The following is a 17,603-nucleotide window of genomic DNA, read 5'->3' on the forward strand; positions in this document are numbered from 1 at the left end:
AGTGTTTGAGCAACAAGGAAGACAAGTGTAGAGTATTATAATGCTTGCAATATGTTCTTATGTAAGTTTTGTCTGTACCTGGTTCATACTTGTGTTTGCTTCAAACAACCTTGCTAGCCTAAGCCTTGTATCGAGAGGGAATACTTCTCATGCATCCAAATCCGTGAGCCAACCACTATGCCATTTGTGTCCACCATACCTACCTACTATGTGGTATTTCCTGCCATTCCAAAGTAAATTGCTTGAGTGCTACCTTTAAACAATTCAAAATGCTTCTCAATTTGTGTCAATGTTTTATAGCTCATGAGGAAGTATGTGGTGTTTATCTTTCAATCTTGTTGGGCAACTTTCACCAATGGACTAGTGGCTTCATCCGCTTATCCAATAATTTTGCAAAAAGAGCTGGCAATGGGATTCCCAGTCCCAAATTAATTAACCAAAATAGACACTCCTCCATGGTATGTGATTGTTGGACGGCACCCGAGGATTCGGTTAGCCATGGCTTGTGTAAGCAAAGGTTGGGGGGAGTGTCATCATCATAATAAAACTAAAATAAAAGGGCACTCCTTCATGGTATGAGATTGTTGGCCGGCACCCGAGGATTCGGTTAGCCATGGTTTGTGAAAGAAAGGTTGGAAGGAGTGCCACCCAAAAATAAAAATAATTCATGGGAGCCGCTCTTGAAGGTTTGTCTAGCAAGGGGGTTAGAGTGCCCACTACCATTCGTTGACAACAACAAAAACCTCTCAAAACTTTACTTTTATGCTCTCTTTATGTTTTCAAAACCAAAGCTCTAGCACAAATATAGCAATCGATGCTTTCCTCTTTGAAGGGCCATTCTTTTACTTTATGTTGAGTTAGTTTACCTACTTCCTTCCATCTTAGAAGCAAACACTTGTGTCAACTGTGCATTGATTCTTACATACTTGCTTATTTGCATTCATCATATTACTTTGTGTTGACAATTATCCATGAGATATGCATGTTACAAGTTGAAAGCAACCGCTGAAACTTATATCTTCCTTTGTGTTGCTTCGATGCCTTTACTTTGAACTTATTGCTTTATGAGTTAACTCTTGTGCAAAACTTTTGATACTTGTCTTGAAGGTACTCTTCATGAAAAGTTTTGCTATATGTTATCTATTTGTTAGCAACTATAGATCATTGCCTTGAGTCACTTCATTCATTTCATATGCTTTGTAATTGTATGATCAAGGTTATGTAAGTAGCATGTCACTACAGAAATTATTCTTTTTATGGAACTAAGCTTGGGGATGCTGATACGTCCCCGACGTATCCATAATTTCTGTCGTTCCATGCTTGTTTTATGACAATACTTACATGTTTTGCTTGCACTTTATGATGTTTTTATGCGTTTTCCGGAACTAACCTATTAACAAGATGCCACAGTGCCGGTTCTCGTTTTCTGCTGTTTTTGGTTCCGGAAAGGCTGTTCGGGCAATATTCTCGGAATTGGACGAAATCAACGCCAAACCTCCTATTTTTCCCGAAGGCTCCGAACACCGAAGAAGAGTCGGAGAGGGGCCAGGGGGCCACCACACCACATGGCGGCGCGGGCCGGACCCCGGCCGCGCCGGCCTAGGGTGTGGCGCCCCTGCGCCGCCTCTTCGCCTATAAAACCCCTTTCGACCTAAAAACACCGTACCACTTGACGAAACTCCGGAAAGACTCCGGGGCGCCGCCACCATCGCGAAACTCCAATTCGGGGGACAGAAGTCTCTGTCCCGGCACCCGCCGGGACGGGGAAGTGCCCCGGAAGCCATCTCCATCAACGCCATCGCCTCCATCATGCTCCGTGAGTAGTTCCCCCATGGACTACGGGTTCTAGCCGTAGCTAGTTGGTATTCTCTCCCCCATGTACTTCAATACAATGATCTCATGAGCTGCCTTACATGATTGAGATCCATCTGATGTAATCGGTGTTGTGTTTGTCGGGATCCGATGGATTGTTACATTATGATTGTCTATCTACAAAGTTTATGAAGTTATTGTTGCTGCAATCTTGGTATGCTTAATGCTTGTCACTAGGGCCCGAGTGGCATGATCTTAGATTTGAGCTCTATAATTATTGCTTAGATTGTATCTACAAGTTGTATGCACATGTCATTGTCCGGAACCAAAGGCCCCGAAGTGACGGAAATCGGGACAACCGGAGGGGATGGCGGTGATGTGAGGGACACATGTTTTCACGGAGTGTTAATGCTTTGCTCCGGTGCTCTATTAAAAGGAGTACCTTAATATCCAGTAGTTTCCCTTGAGGCCCGGCTGCCACCGGCTGGTAGGACAAAAGATGTTGTGCAAGTTTCTCATTGCGAGCACGTACGACTAAATATGGAAAACATGCCTACATGATTAATGAATTGATGTTCTTTCTTAATGCCTTATCAATCCTATCAATTGCCCAACTGTAATTTGTTCACCCAACACTTGTTATTGGAGAGTTGCCACTAGTGTAGATAGCTGGGAACCCCGGTCCATCTTTCATCATCATATACTCGTTCTACATGTCAACTATTTTCTGGTGCCATTGCTCTCATATTGCTATTACTGCTGCTGTGTTATCACATTACTCGCTCTCATATTACTCGCTACTTTCACATCACCCCTGTTGCTAGTGTTTTTCCAGGTGCAGCTGAATTGACAACTCAGTTGTTAAGGCTTATAAGTATTCTTTACCTCCCCTTGTGTCGAATCAATAAATTTGGGTTTTAATTCCCTCGAAGACTGTTGCGATCCCCTATACTTGTGGGTCATCAAGTAGCTAGTCCACGGATGAGATGATCGACAAAGGTTACCCGGTATCCAATGCGTGGTGTAGGGTAGCTCTCTTTGCCGTGGAAGATCAGCGTGTTCTCCTTCTTCATGAACCCAAGCTTCTTGAGCAGGTTCACATCTTGATTTGAGATCCTAGATCTCTTCCACTCGGAGGTTTGCAGGCCTTCTGTCGCCATGGGGGAGGTGTGCTTGGTGAGATTGGTCCGCGACGGCATTCAGTGGAGTTGGTTGCAGCAGGGAAGTAGGCACGGGCGCAGGAGCGTATTTGGCAATGGGGATTTTGGAGAGAGAGAAGCAGAGGTGCGGCGCAGCGAAGGGAAGAACGGAGGAAGAAAAAAAGGTCTTTTATAGTCAAATTTGCAAGTTGATGCACCATTGGATACTGTGTGAATGGGCTTGATGATTTACACGTGGACCAAGGGATAAAAACGTATTTTTACTATGATGGAACTGAACAGGCCCTACAGTGTGCGTGCCAGAAAAAGCGGAGGACGTGTGTCCCCCACTTGCGTAACGTGTCAACGTGCCACAGATTTCGGGCCCGCAGGTCAGCGAAGGGATAGCTCTCGCGTCTTCCTGATACAGTGGTCGTGGCTATCGTCACCACTGGTGTCACTTTATCAATGGAAAAATCTCGACTTTGATAATTCGAAAATTGGCGACAATGAATGACGACTGGTAATCTCGAGAGCCTTTGACCAAATACAAGTTTTTGTCCAAATGCTCGGGGACTACTTTATAAAGATATGTCGAGAAGATTGATGGAGATAATCCAGAAGGCGACGATTCAAAATATTGCGACAGAGACAAATTGGAGCCTACAGCCAAGTATAAATCCTCGACTGTAGCCTCGGGGGCTACTCCCATCGGGAGCGCTGTTCGCGCACCCGATAAATATGAACAGAAGCATGAGATATAACAATATAGTGGCTAAGATGTTACAAAGGTGAGCCTACAACCAAGTACAAAGCACTTGGCTGTAGCCTCGGCGGATACTCCCATCGGGAACGCTGTTCGCGTGCCCGATGAAATTTAATAAGTACTGATGAGTATATTTCGAGTTATCAAAATAACTCTTCATATACTCCCATCGGGAGGATAAGTTAAAAGCAATATAAGTCATCCGTTGACTCAAATCAATATATTCTCAGAGCGCCTAAGTCACGAAATAATATCTGAATGCCGCAAAACTCTGCGAAGGCAAGTCCCCGGGATCCGTCCTGTGCGGCGTGGCACCGCCTCTGACGACGCTTTGCTACTTTTTCCGTGTCAACAGATACGAAGAAAAATCCTAACGGACGCGTTAGGTACCCGATAAAACATGACTGGAATTCGGCATCTGGTAAGACCTTAAGCGGCACATGTCGAATTACACGAGTATCCCGAGATCATGTCCAGGGACGTGATCTTGAAGTAGGTTTTGGTGGATTGCTACGAGAGCAGTTAACTGGTACCTGATCTATCAGACGAACCAACCCCAATTACCGTTATCCATGTACAATATATAAATCCTTCGAAAAGATTATTTGTCGAGTTGAAGAACTCATATGCAGATTGTAAAGATGGAGATTTTCCCTGACTCTTCGATTCAAGCAAAATCTTGGGGGCTACTGACATAGGCATCCCCAATGGGCCTGTCGAAGAAGGTACCCGGGGTTTACTGAAGGCCCACGACATGAAGTTTTACAAAGCCCATAAGCCCAATCGAGAGATAGTTTGGAAAGATAGAATTGTATTAGGAATATTGACTTGTAACTATTTCGGGACGGGTCAGAAACCCTCCCGAACTCTGTAACTTGTGTATCACGAAATCCTCGGCTCCGCCTCCTATATAAGGGGGAGTCGAGGGACAAAGAGAGGATCGATTCATTGTTTTCCAGACAACTCTAGTTTTCATAGCAGTCGAGTACTTTCCGGCTGAAACCTTCGAGATCTACTTGCCCTCTACTTCCAACTTAACCCTAGTCTACAACTTGTAGGCATTGATAAGTTAATCCCTTATCATCCGGACTACGACGGCGACTACCTGGGCGCGTACGAGGGCATCTCGCCTGTTCTGCGCCGAGGGCCGCTCTCCTTCTCCATCCCGGGAACGGCATGGGCGCATTGTTGGGTGGGATGCCGCCGCCAAACGACGGTGTGACGCACGAGATGATTACGTCGAGCTCCATGGCCGCCGCGTCGAGCGCGAGATTCTTCATGCAAGAGGAGACTAGAGCGATGGCAGCGATCGCGTCGCGGGGTACCGCCGACGATCAGAATGTGGAGTTCGGAGACGGCACCCAAGACGTCGACGAAGAAGAAGAAGAACATGGCGACATCGAGGAGAAGGATGTGCCTGATCCTGGGGCGATGGGGAAGGGGAATAACAAGAGGAAGAAGAACTCGCCGCCGGCCGAGCCACGGATCAAATGGACGGGCAAAGAAGAGGAGTGCCTCGTCGAAGCTTGGAAGACCGTCTCAATGAACGGCATTACCGGCGCCAATCAAAACTATGAGACATATTGGCAGCGGGTCAAGTTGGCATTCGACGAACGCAAGATCGTTGATCCGTACTTCGACAAGACGGTGATGGTGCGCGGCGACAAGGCCATGGCCACCCATTGGGAGATCATCCAGACGGCGTGCAGCAAGTGCCACGTCATATAGGAGGAAATCGAAGCTCGCCCGGAGAGCGGCGCCGACTTCGAGCAAAAGGTGAGCTGACTCGCCGTGCCATCCCTCGATCATGGATCGCCGTGTTTTAATATTGTTTCACCAGCCTGTCTTGCAGATGCGCCGTCCTTTCGACATGTACCGCGACAACACCGACCTGGCGTTCAAGTAGCTCAATGTCTTCTCCCGCATCGAGAATTGCGAGAAGAGGGCGGACGTACGCCGGAACCTCGCGAAGAACAAGGACGAGCAGTACAACCCCGATGCTCCAGCCCCTGCCGCGTCGGCGGCCGCCCCGAGCTCGGCCAGAAGAAGCTGAAAGAACTGAAGAAGACGGTCCATCCCGTCGATAGGTTGCAGGCGTTTTTCGACAAGTGCTGGGCCGACACGAGGGCTCACGCTCCCGGGAGGGACGACAAGTACGACGTCAGGTGGAAGGGGATACTCGCCAACTAGGACGTCCGGTCGCCTTGCTGAAGGCAATCTCCGCGACGAAGAAGAGGAACACCGACCTGGCGTTCGTGATCGGCGGCAACGACAACAAGATGGATGAGGAGACGAGGGCTTGGTACGACGGTCATCGCCAAGACATCCTCCGACCACCTCCATCGAGTGCTTCGTCCTGTCCTCCGCCGTCCACTCCCGCCGCTACGACTCCGGCGGCCAACGATGCATCGCCGCCCGACTCCGGCGGCAGACAACGCGCAGGAAGGAACTGCCGATGTCCATGCTATCCTCTAGTTTTTGTTTAGATCACGGTACGTGGCAGATCCGATCGCTGAACTATTGAGCGATACTTTTGTGTAGCGGGAAAACAATTATTTAAAATTATCGTCGTTGTTGGGCGAATGCTGAAGGTGCGACTAGGAAACTAATGCCTCCCACGCTCTATTTTAACTCAATCCGGCCTTAGGGCATCTCCAGCGACGCGACACAAAGTGACTATTTGCATCCACCGTGACCGGAAATGCGTCTGGGCCCTGCTCGAGTGGGGCGACGCAAAGTGACCGGCCCGTCCGCGGAGACGCAAACCTGGCCTAAATATGCGCCAGGTTTGCGTCTCCGCGGACGCTGCGCGATCGCGCCGAGTGTCCACCGAAAAAGACGTAGGACCCACGCGTCAGTGGCAGGGAGGCCGATATTATTCCCGCCACTGGCCATTCCCCGCGCGAAAAAGCAAACTAGACCGGCGCGAGCAGTCCAGAAGCGATGGACGTCCTCGCCGCCGCAGCCACCGCCATGGATGCGGAGCAAACCCTCGCACCCGCCGCCGCCCCACACTCCCCCGTAGCCACAATGGAGGCTCCGGCGGAAGCAAAGCGGGCCGCCACCAGCGGCGGCAAAGAAGGTGCTCTCCCCGGAGGAGAAAATGACCGAGGCCGCGAAACGTCGCGGCCGGCGCAAGAACTAGAAGATGAAGACTGCCGCGGCCGCCAACCAGCAGGCCTGGCACAGATGCAGATCAAAGTCGGCGTCGCGCAAGTAGCTCTCCATCCGACCTTAGCGGAGGGCAACATGCTCGTCAAGAGAGAGGGGATCACCGGCGTCGCTCCTCCGGCCTCGTCGGTGAGCTCGGTAAGTTCCCAGCTGCGTCCTGGAACTCCCACTCCCTTGCAGGGCCACCCGGCGTCACGGTTCGCCTCCGGCCTGCCGCCGGTGGAGTTGACTGGGGCGGCGGAGCAGTTCAACGGGGCGGCGGTTCCCAACCTCAACCGGACGCCTAGAAGCGGTGACTCCTGCCCGGGCGTGACACAGAAGACACGCCAGGTGCCGGAGGAGAGCATGCCACAGCCCCGCATCCTGTTCGACGAAATGGCGCCGCCTGCCCCGACAATGGACGACCCGGTACGTGAGCTCTCTCAATGTGTGCGGTTGCCGTGTTTCATGCGTCTAACGTCCGGTCATTCGTAGGACTATTGGAAGGACCGCCATGAGTCTGACATCCAGGAAATTATCTTCGGCGGCGGCTTTGCTCCCGGTGATTGGGCCGGGACAGGCCCGTAGGATGACTGGGCGCCAACGGAAGATGATCGGGCGGAGGACATCGAAACCGCATGCCTGTTCGCCTCCCAGCAGACGCATCCAACACCCGTGTCCATCGACGACTTCGGCGACGCGCCAACACAGCCTGGCATTGCTAGGAAGAAGAAGGGGGAGAGCCGCAGGACACAAGGCTTCGTCGACGATGAGGATAAGTGTTTGTGCGAAGCAAGGCTGGCAACGAGCCATGATTGCATTAATGGCGCGCAGCAAAAGGGCAAGGTCTATTGGGCCAAGGTCTTGCAGCAGTACAACGAGACCAGGATACACCCGCCCTACCATATCACAAGCCCTCGGACGGAAGAGTCCCTCCAAAAAAGATGGAACTACATCAAACAAGAGACAAGCAAGTTTTGCTCGGTGGACGAACATGCTATTAACAACCCCGTAAGCGGCGCTGGCGTCATGACAGTGGTAAACACGATACAACCATCATCATTCTACACTATTTGCATCATTGTATGTACATCATTGGCGGCTATGATTGCCCAGGTATCCCGCGCCTTGGAGAAGTTCAGGGCGACGCATAAGAAGGGCTTCCATATGGTCCATTGCTGGGACATGCTGAAGGACGCCAACAAGTGGATGACAAGCTTTGCGTCCTACAACGAAGCTGTGAGGAATGGGACAGCGATCAACCTCGACGGCGAAGACGACGATCAAGGCCGTCTAGCCCTTCCACCTCGTCCCCGAGGCCACAAGGCTACCAAGGCCGATCTACAACGGGAGGCGCAGGCCCTTGCGTTCACCCAGAGCATGGAGAAGATGATGGCCGACAATCGTGCCGCCTTGGCTGCTAGGGACGAGAAGAGGCGTCTGGAAAAAGAGGTCGCAGCTGGCATCTACCACAACCTCGCGGAAGAGGTAATTGAGATCCAAAAGGCAGACGCCGAGGCCAAATTGCTTGACGCCGAGGCTAGGAGGATGGACGCCCAGGCCAAGATCTTTGAGAGGACACTAGGATCATGCTAGCCGACTTGAGCAGCATCGACGACGACACCAGGGCCTGGTTCATGAAGAGGTGCGCTGAAATCCGCGCGCGAGACGCCTGATCGCCGGTGCCATGCGTCCAACACCTTGGCCTCCCTTTGGACATTTTTATTGCTGTTCAGGCCTTGTTGTGCCCCTTTTGGTCTCCACTTTGCGCCGTACAATATGCAAAGTGGGATGAACTTGTTTCAGCCCTCAAATTGCGGCTGTAAAATTTCGTGCAAAGTTGATGTTTGTTTCTATTTTTTGAATTCTGACCTGCGACGAAAATACGTTGCCCCGCTGGAGCCAGCCCGAGACGCAAACGGACGCGCGACCATTTTCGCGTCCGTCTGGCGACGCAAACGGACTCCCGTAGACATTTTAGGTGTCCACGCGCCGCTGGAGATGCCTTAGTTTCGTTCGAATTTCGCCATACGGGCTCAAAGTATTGCCTTTGTCCCCGTATCTCGCGGTTCCCAGTCCCAGGAGCTCAAGTTACTGAATGCTGCGCTTGGATTTAATTCCTACTTCAGATTCAGAACAAGACTGAACTAGGCTTGTAGGACCGACCATATGGATGCCGACATGTAATGATGCAACTATGCCAATCCTGAGCAATCATCAAACTTCAAACCCCGAATGCATGTACTATCACTGCGATAATACGACGAGAGCCGAGGGTCACCCTTTGGGGCCAGTCAAAACAATGGATCAGCAGCTGATGTGGCAAGATCAATATGTGCCAATGCTAGCACTGTTGATCAGGTATTGTACCAAACGGCGAGCAATAGTCTATAGATATATTGCCAGAGAGGCCGCATCGTCCGATCCTGCTGCCGCATCTGCGTCACGTTATTGTCTCATGTCTCCAACGTGACACTTTGACCATCAATAAATGAAAAAAGTATATAATGTTTTTAATCAAACTATTGTTTTGATAAAACTGAATCAAAATAGTGATAAAATGTGAATGACTATCTTATGAACTTCAATGGCAATTAAACATTTCTATGCTAGTCGAATCTACAAATATTTTGACCGAAAGATATTCTATAAACAGATATGTAGTGTATATAAAGCATGAAACGGAGATAACATAGAGAAAAGAATGTCATCCCTATCGGTCTGGTCATATCTCCATTCTCGCCCACCAATCTAGAAGGTCATGCCTCGGAGGTCACTCTAATGGGGTACTACGGAGAACCCCTTGCCACCACCACAAAACGACCTCCACCGACGCATCAAGTTCACTCTAGCACCGCTAGATGAGGTCCTTGAAGGCATATGGTTCCGGCAATGCCTTACTGCCCCCCCCACCCTCTTTTGTCGTAGAACTTTCCCATTATGTATCCACATGATGCGTTCAAAACATGTGTATGCATTTTGAAGTTTATTTCATTTGTTTTTTTTGGTTAGATTCACCCTGTCCTATTTATCTTGCTATTCAACCTCAGAAGGCAAAATAAAACTCTTTTATGTAATCTTCCTTCCAGAAGCGAAACAAATCAGGTAATAAGAATGGATTTTTAGTCAAATTAATATGAAGATCACCACACAATTGGACGCACACGAGAGGATGTATGGGCGGACTACGAGGGGGGCTTGATGCCCCATTAGCCCCCGACGCGCCAACATGTTGTGTGGGCCCATGTAAGCCCGCCTTTGCCCTTTCAGCGAGGATTTCTCTAGACCTTAACTGGCTACTCTACCCCCTCAATGTTTTTCATGGCCGAGGAGGCGTGGTACAAGATTGGAGGGGAGTGTCACTGAAATCGCCTTGATCGCATCTCCACCTCCACCATCCATGGTGTGGGCGTGCTCCACCCCTGTAATATGGGCTTCTGGTTGTAGGTTGATGAAATATCTGTTTGTGCTTTTATTTCTATATTAGATCATATGAGATACCCTACTTGATTATTTTCATTTTATATCTTTGATGGTGGACCCTTGTTTTATGAGATAATTTATACAGTGCAATCCTTTTCTATAATTGTCTATAATATAATTTTAGATGCATATTGTTACTCCCATCTTGATGCTAGACTTCATCAATCCAAAGGATATGATAGTAAGGGATGGTGTGCATTAGATGGAGTGGTTCTCGTGGTGTTATTAGCTCAATAATATAAAGGTAAAAGCACTGGCGGGGTCATGTTCTTTAATTATTATTCTTGCTTTTTTTCCTAATAATTTGGATGTGTTCATATGTAATATTTCAGTAGCTCTTGACATCAGATTGTTTAATTTGCCTAGAAATCCTATCCAGTGGGTAACAAATAATTCCAGTAATTTTTATCTTATGCCATCCAAAAATATCCACCAGGTATAGCCATATGTTATTGTAGTGTCTATGCGTGAATACATGTACGTCTAACTTTTATCTTAAATGAAAATAATAATTATGATAAAATTATTTAAAATAGCAAAATATATGGCATTAAATTAATATATTATAAAACTACATCTCAAAATAAATTTAGTGATACTAATTTAGTGTTGTGAATGTTGCTACTCTTTTTTATGATGTTGTTCACATTTCAAAAAGTTTGACGTAAAACAAAAGCTAAATGTACAATTATAGCCGTGGACGGAGTTAGTGTTCAATTGTGGAATGCAAACCTATGGATCCATTGTGACGAAGATTGCTGATGTTGTAAATTGTGAACCTACGGAGCAAGAATACCGATGGCTGTACATTGTGAATCTACGGGCAAATTTCGATTCCTGAAGACACACATACATGAAGTTCATTAATACTACTAGTACTGTATACCAAGTTGCCGACGATTGAATGCAGATGATACGGTTGCTGACGCAGAGCTTTCGTACCGGGTAGTAATGAATCCGCCACCGCGGTCCAACTACAACGCCTCAAAGCTACTAGTGCTAAATGGGGGACTACTTAGGCTGGTGTCAATGCACCACACCACTCTCATCCGCCACGTCAGCTTTTTCCCTCACTCTCACCCCACTCTCACCCCACGGTGCCAATGTACGGGCTATAGTGGCAGCTCTCACTTCTCTCTCCTCCCTAACGCCTGCCTACCGCCTCCCTACCGTCCCCACTAGCACCGCTATCGCCTCCCTCTCGCCCCGCTCTCGCCTCCAACGCGGGCTATAGGCGGGTGGTACCGCCCCCTACCGCCCGGCGCCAGCGCTGCCGCCTCCCGCTCTCGTCTCGCCCCTCTCTCGCCTCTCTCCCGCCCCGCGCCGGACGCTATCGCCCCCACTCTCGTCCCCATTGGCACCAGCCTTAGATCGATTTGCCGTTGCATTGCACTGTTTGAACGCGACGGCGATGCAATACCAGAGCCAGTAATTCCCACATGGTATGATGAGTTTTTCCTCCTTTTTTGCACTACAAAAATATAGGCACGAAAGTACAATTATTCGTTTGAGTAGTAGGGGCACCAATATATCGAGAACGTTGAGAAAATTAGAATTTAGGTACCTCCGATCCATAAGTCTATTCACATATTATGGGTCGGAGGGAGTATTTGTTTAACTCTATGATCCTCTTTTTCAAGGTGTGCTCTAATAAATCAGTTAGCACACAAAACATCATCTATTCTCAATTGGTGGGGAATGAGTTATTCAAAAGAAGAAAACTGCAAAACTCACGAGGATGATATGATCAGCAAGCAGCCGACTATGTCATGTGCTGCAGTTGCGGTGTTCGGACTTCGAGTCAGAGGCTGAAGTGTATTTCCGTCAAACCATAAAAGGACATAACAAAAGAGTTGTGGCGCGGCACTCCGCTCGACTCCAGTGGGGGTTTATGCCATGCACCTACGCAACGGCATCAGCAACAACAACATATCGTAGTGCGCCAAGCAGTAGGCCTATCGATGGCAGGGCCGGGCCGGTAAAATTTGGGCCCTGTGCGAAACTTTAAAATGGGCCCTATCTCATTAGAAAAATATAATTAATAAAAAATTATAACATATATATATATATATATATATATATAGGATAAATACTTCCTACCCCTGGGTGTAGTTACACCCATATCTATATACTTCCGTACGGAAGTATATACGATAGTTTATCGGTTTGAGTATGTTCGTATACGATATCTAAGATACTCCAAACCAAATTTGGTGAAAAAAATGCAAGTGAACCCATAGTTTGCACTATATATCCGAAATACATGCATATGTATACGTAAAAAATGAGTCTACGTAAAAAAATATACATACTGCCTACAAAGTAGTATATATACTTCCAAAATAGTTTTATATACTTCATACTACATGTACATACTATCCGGTATGATAGATACTCTCTAGATTATGAGAAACACGCGTGGGTGTAACTACACCCGGGTGTAGTATGAATATGTCCTATATATATATATATATATATATATATATATATATATATATATATATGTGTGTGTGTCTTAAATGAAAGTTTAAATTGATAAACTACTCTCGACGCCCGTATATTTTATTTTAAGCTCGCGATAAGTTTATCTTAAAAATAGTTTTAAAAGGAAAAATATTGTTTAAAACCCATACCGGCTCGATGGTCTTAAAAAAAGACCTAATGGAGCCCTATCAAATTTACCTTTTTCAAATGGTTTTGATGCATGTAAAGTTATCCCAACAAGTATATGTAGTAAATAAGTCAATTATAAGAACTATCCTCACAAGAGTAATACAATATTAAATTTACCTCAGTCTCTATAAATTAAAATCGTAGTAATTATTTAACAAAAGGAATCAAATATTTGTGTCAATTCGAAAAAAAAAGCCAAAGAAAATAAGGTAACAAGAGCGCTGCCGGTGGGATTTCAATTCGAATAGAAAAAAGCCAAAGAAAATCGGGCAACAAGAGGGACTGCCGGGGGGATTTGAACTTGCAACCTCCAACTCAATAAGCGCGTACGCTTGCTGCAAAAACCATCTGGACTGGGCTTGCTATGTTCCCTATATCAGAAGTAATCGTCAATAGTCCATTCTATAGGCCCATTTCAAAATTTTGGGCCCCCAAAAATTTGGGGCCCTGTGCGGCCGCACGGGCCGCACTCCCGTGGGCCCGGGCCTGATCGATGGGTTGGCAATCCCCGTTTCCCGCTCAGTGCGAGTGCCAGAGTGATTAGAGCATCCCCAGTCGGTGGCACTCCCCACGCCCAAATTCGGCGAAATTTTCGTCCGGATTGGAGGAAGATTTGGCGTGGGGAGGAGTAGTTTCCCAGTCGTGTGCTCCCCAAGCGGTGTTTCTCGGAGAAAAAGAGGATGGCTCGGGGAATCCGGACGAAAGAGGAGACACGTGGGCGTGGGCGGTTGGTTTAGCTTCATACGGAGTCCCCGGGAGACCCCCGGAAAACCGAGGATGGCATGGGGAGTCCGGACGAAAATAGGCTCAAATCCGGACCAAAACGAGGAACCGGGGGCCTGACTGGGCCGTTTTTCGCCGTCCGGATGAAAAAAAAGTGGTCGTGGGGGGCTTCTCGGGGAGACTAGTGGAGATGCTCTTAGCTCCGCCCAGAAGCAGGATGATATGTATGCCGATCCATACAACGGTAGGTATATCATTTTTATTTCCGGTTATACTGTAGGTTCTCCAACTTTTTCGATTTATTTCTGGTTTCTTTCGGTTTAGTGGGCATTTCATTTTTCTTATTTTTCTTTCAAATTTGAACTTCTTTCAAGTTTTGAATTTTTTGGTTTTGAATAACTTTTGAATCTGAACTTTTTAAATATAAAAAATAGATTTGATTTTTTCAAATATGATTTTTTTTCAAAGCTGTAACCCAAGAAAAATCTAGAGAAAAAACCTGAAGATGGGGCCCCGGTTGATCTTTTCTCTGCTAAAAATATTGTAAGTAGCTGCATTGTAGCTTATTTTGTCAACTCCTTCAATTGTAATGATGATGGTTGGAACCTGTAATTTCAGCAACAAATTAAGGAAAAGCTAGATGCTAATCCAGCGTTGATGGGAGAAGAAGCGCATGGAGAAGATTTGTACTCCACACTATTCACCAAGGCGAAGACATCCACAAGGCATGGGCTTGGCCTTGTTGTTGGTGGGAAGGCATCCGAGAAGATTGATCAAGAAATTTTAGCACTTAAGCAAAGCCAAAAAGAAAATAAGGATTTGAGAAGAATGGTTGAAAATTTAAAGAACGAGATGAAGGCTAAGAGTGAGATGATGGAGATGAAATGAAGCGAAATGGTGGAGCGAACATGCAATGAAATGATGGTAATCTTCCAAGCTTCTCTAAGACAGAATTCAACCCAAGAAGCTGCAGTAACACATCCAGATTTGAAAGCTACTGTCGAGCAATATGCAGTCAAACCACAAGAACCTAGCCAATCTGCAGTCAAAACAGAAGAACCAACCCAATGTGCAGTAGAACCACAAGAAATTGAATCAATAGTCAAGCAACAAGAACCAAGGAAATCAGTAGTCAAGAAACAAGAACCAAGGACAGCAACAACAGGCCAGGAAAACCAAACAATTCAAGTTGAAGATGCGAAGAAGAAAGGAAAGAGGAAGAATGAAGAAGAAAAGAAGTTTCAATCGGAGGACAAAAAAAAAGGACGTACCCAGTGCTCAGAGCTCCCGCACTGTGCGGGGTCTGGGGAAGGTGTTAGTGGCAAGCCTTACCCTCACAAAGTGCAATGTGAGGAGACCGCGACTCGAACCTGGGACCTCTCAGTCACAGGCGGTGAGGCTCTACCGCTGCACCAGGCCCGCCCTTCAATCGGAGGACACCGTCTCCAAAAAACAAAAAGACGGAGAAGGCAGAGGTTAGTTCACACTTCTCTTAACTTTCATGGTTCAGCTTTGAAGAATTGCATCATGATAACCACATCTGCAAAATATAGGCAATCAAGTTCCACAAAGTAAAGGTGGAAAAAGTAGAAGCTAATAATGCCAAATTGAACAACGGAGAAGAGGTAGTTATAAACACTTCTACATTGCTGCTACGACAAACATATTGGTGTGTTCTTATATTGGCATTATGCTATTTGGAATTATATAGATAATAGAAATCAAGGCAGGGATGGAAGTGTCGCTGAGATCACCGACAAGTTTGTGCCTGGCAGCAACTGGTACAGTCATAAATGTTGATTCAAATGCTTTAGGGTCAGATGGCAAACCACTGTGTGATTACGTCGAGGTGCAGGTCAACTACATATGCAGTAAAACGACCAAGTTGCCACGTCCACAGGGGAGACTTAAAAACTGGGAAGTGCTCAAGCCAGATGCATTCCATGGCCTAGGATCTACGTAAGAATACTATATCTTGTAGCATCTACTTTTCATACTAAAAATTCATATATATATGTTGAATGCATACAATGTACCGCAGATCAATGAGACCACAAGTTAGAGTTTCATCATTGTGACATATGGAGAGACCATGACAAGTACTTGAGGAAGAAACCTGAAGCAGATATTCAGAATGTTGTTCCCGATTCAGAGTCTCAAGCTTTTTCTGATAAGAAAATGAAGAGAAAGAGGAGTTCTGGAGATGGCGAGAATGGAAAGACTACTTCACAAGTTGCACAACCATAAGTTATCTCAGGTATATAGGCTGAAACCTGATGCCATTAACTTGACATTACCAATCTTAGCTGTTGCACATATTCATGTCATAATATGCACCTTGTTTCCAGAACTAGAAGAATGGGTGAACTAGTGAAGCTGTGGATGTCAACATGAAGATGTCAAATTGCTGATTGTCAAATTAAAGCATATACATGTTTCCAAAGTTGATGGAAATGAAATCTTGTATTTTCAGTTGCCATAGTGGAATGAATTTTGTACGTTGAAACTGTCTAGATTCAGTTCTTGAATCTTGAAATTGAGTGATGTTTTGAAACGGATAAATTGAATGATATGTTTCCTGTACAATCACTCATCATATAATGTATGCAATGGGAACCTCAATTCATGTTTGAAAATGCCCGCAAGTATTTATACATGCACTATTATATGATGCCTGCAAGTATTTATAGAGGCATTGTTGTATGATGCCTGGAAGTGTTTTTAGAGGTATTATGGCATAGTGCCTGGAAGTGTTTTTAGAGGCATTATGGCATAGTGACTGGAATTGTTTTTAGAGGCATTATGGCATAGTGCCTGGAATTGTTTTTAGAGGCATGTTTAGGAAGTACCTGAAATTATTTTTAGAGGCATTTGTAGGAAGTGCCAACAAAAACATTTAGAGGCATTGCTCAAATAGTGCCTCAAAAAATATTGTAAGGCAGATTTGAAAGTGCCTCAAAAAATCTATTTTTAAAGGCATTTTCAATAGTGCCTTAAAAGATCTATTTTTAGGGGCACTTTTCAATAATGCATTAAATGATTTTTCCCTACACTATTTGATGCGGCACTTTTTTTATTGCCTTCAAAGATTACAAAGGCATTTTTTCTATTTTTTGAGGCATTTTTTAGTGCCCCTAATAATTAACTGTGGTGTAGTGGCAGCTAGGAGGCGAACGAGATAAATGGATCAGCCCAACAAAAATGTTGACGCGGGCGGATCGATTTTCTGTCCCACGTCGAGCGCGGAATAGAGGCACCCCGATGGGCCAGAAATCCTATACACCGACCAGGTCGGCCGCTACAGCGCGCCGCACACCCCCCGCGCGCGGTATGGGCCGGCCTGGTCGGCCCAGTTCGCCTCTTTTTTCTGTTTTCTGTTTCTTTTTTTTCTTTTTTCTTTTCTTTCCTTTTCTTTTTTATTTTCTGTTTCTATTTTGTTTCTTTTTTTGTTTTGTTTCTTTTCTGTTTCTTTTTTCTGTTCAAATTTGAAAATAGTTTAAATTCAGAAAATTTTCAAATTTGAAAATAGTTCAAAATTAAAAAAATGTTCAAATTTGAAAACCGTTCAAATAATAAAAGCGTTCAAATTTGAAATCCGTTCAAAGTTGAAAAAATGTTCATATTCGAAAAATGTTCAAATTATAAAAGCGTTTAAATTTGAAATCCGTTCAAATATATAAAGCGTTCAAATTTGAAAAATAAGTTCAAATTCGAAAAATGTTCATAACTAAGGATGTTAATTTTTGGAAAAAATAAATTTTACAAATTTTAAAAAATGTTCAAATTTAAATTATGTCCATATCCACAAAATATTCAAATTCGTAAAAATTAAATCAAAATCTGAGTATTTTTAAAAT

The sequence above is a fragment of the Lolium rigidum genome, chromosome 6, assembly GCF_022539505.1.
Source record: "Lolium rigidum isolate FL_2022 chromosome 6, APGP_CSIRO_Lrig_0.1, whole genome shotgun sequence".
In the NCBI taxonomy this organism is placed as follows: Eukaryota; Viridiplantae; Streptophyta; class Magnoliopsida; order Poales; family Poaceae; genus Lolium; species Lolium rigidum.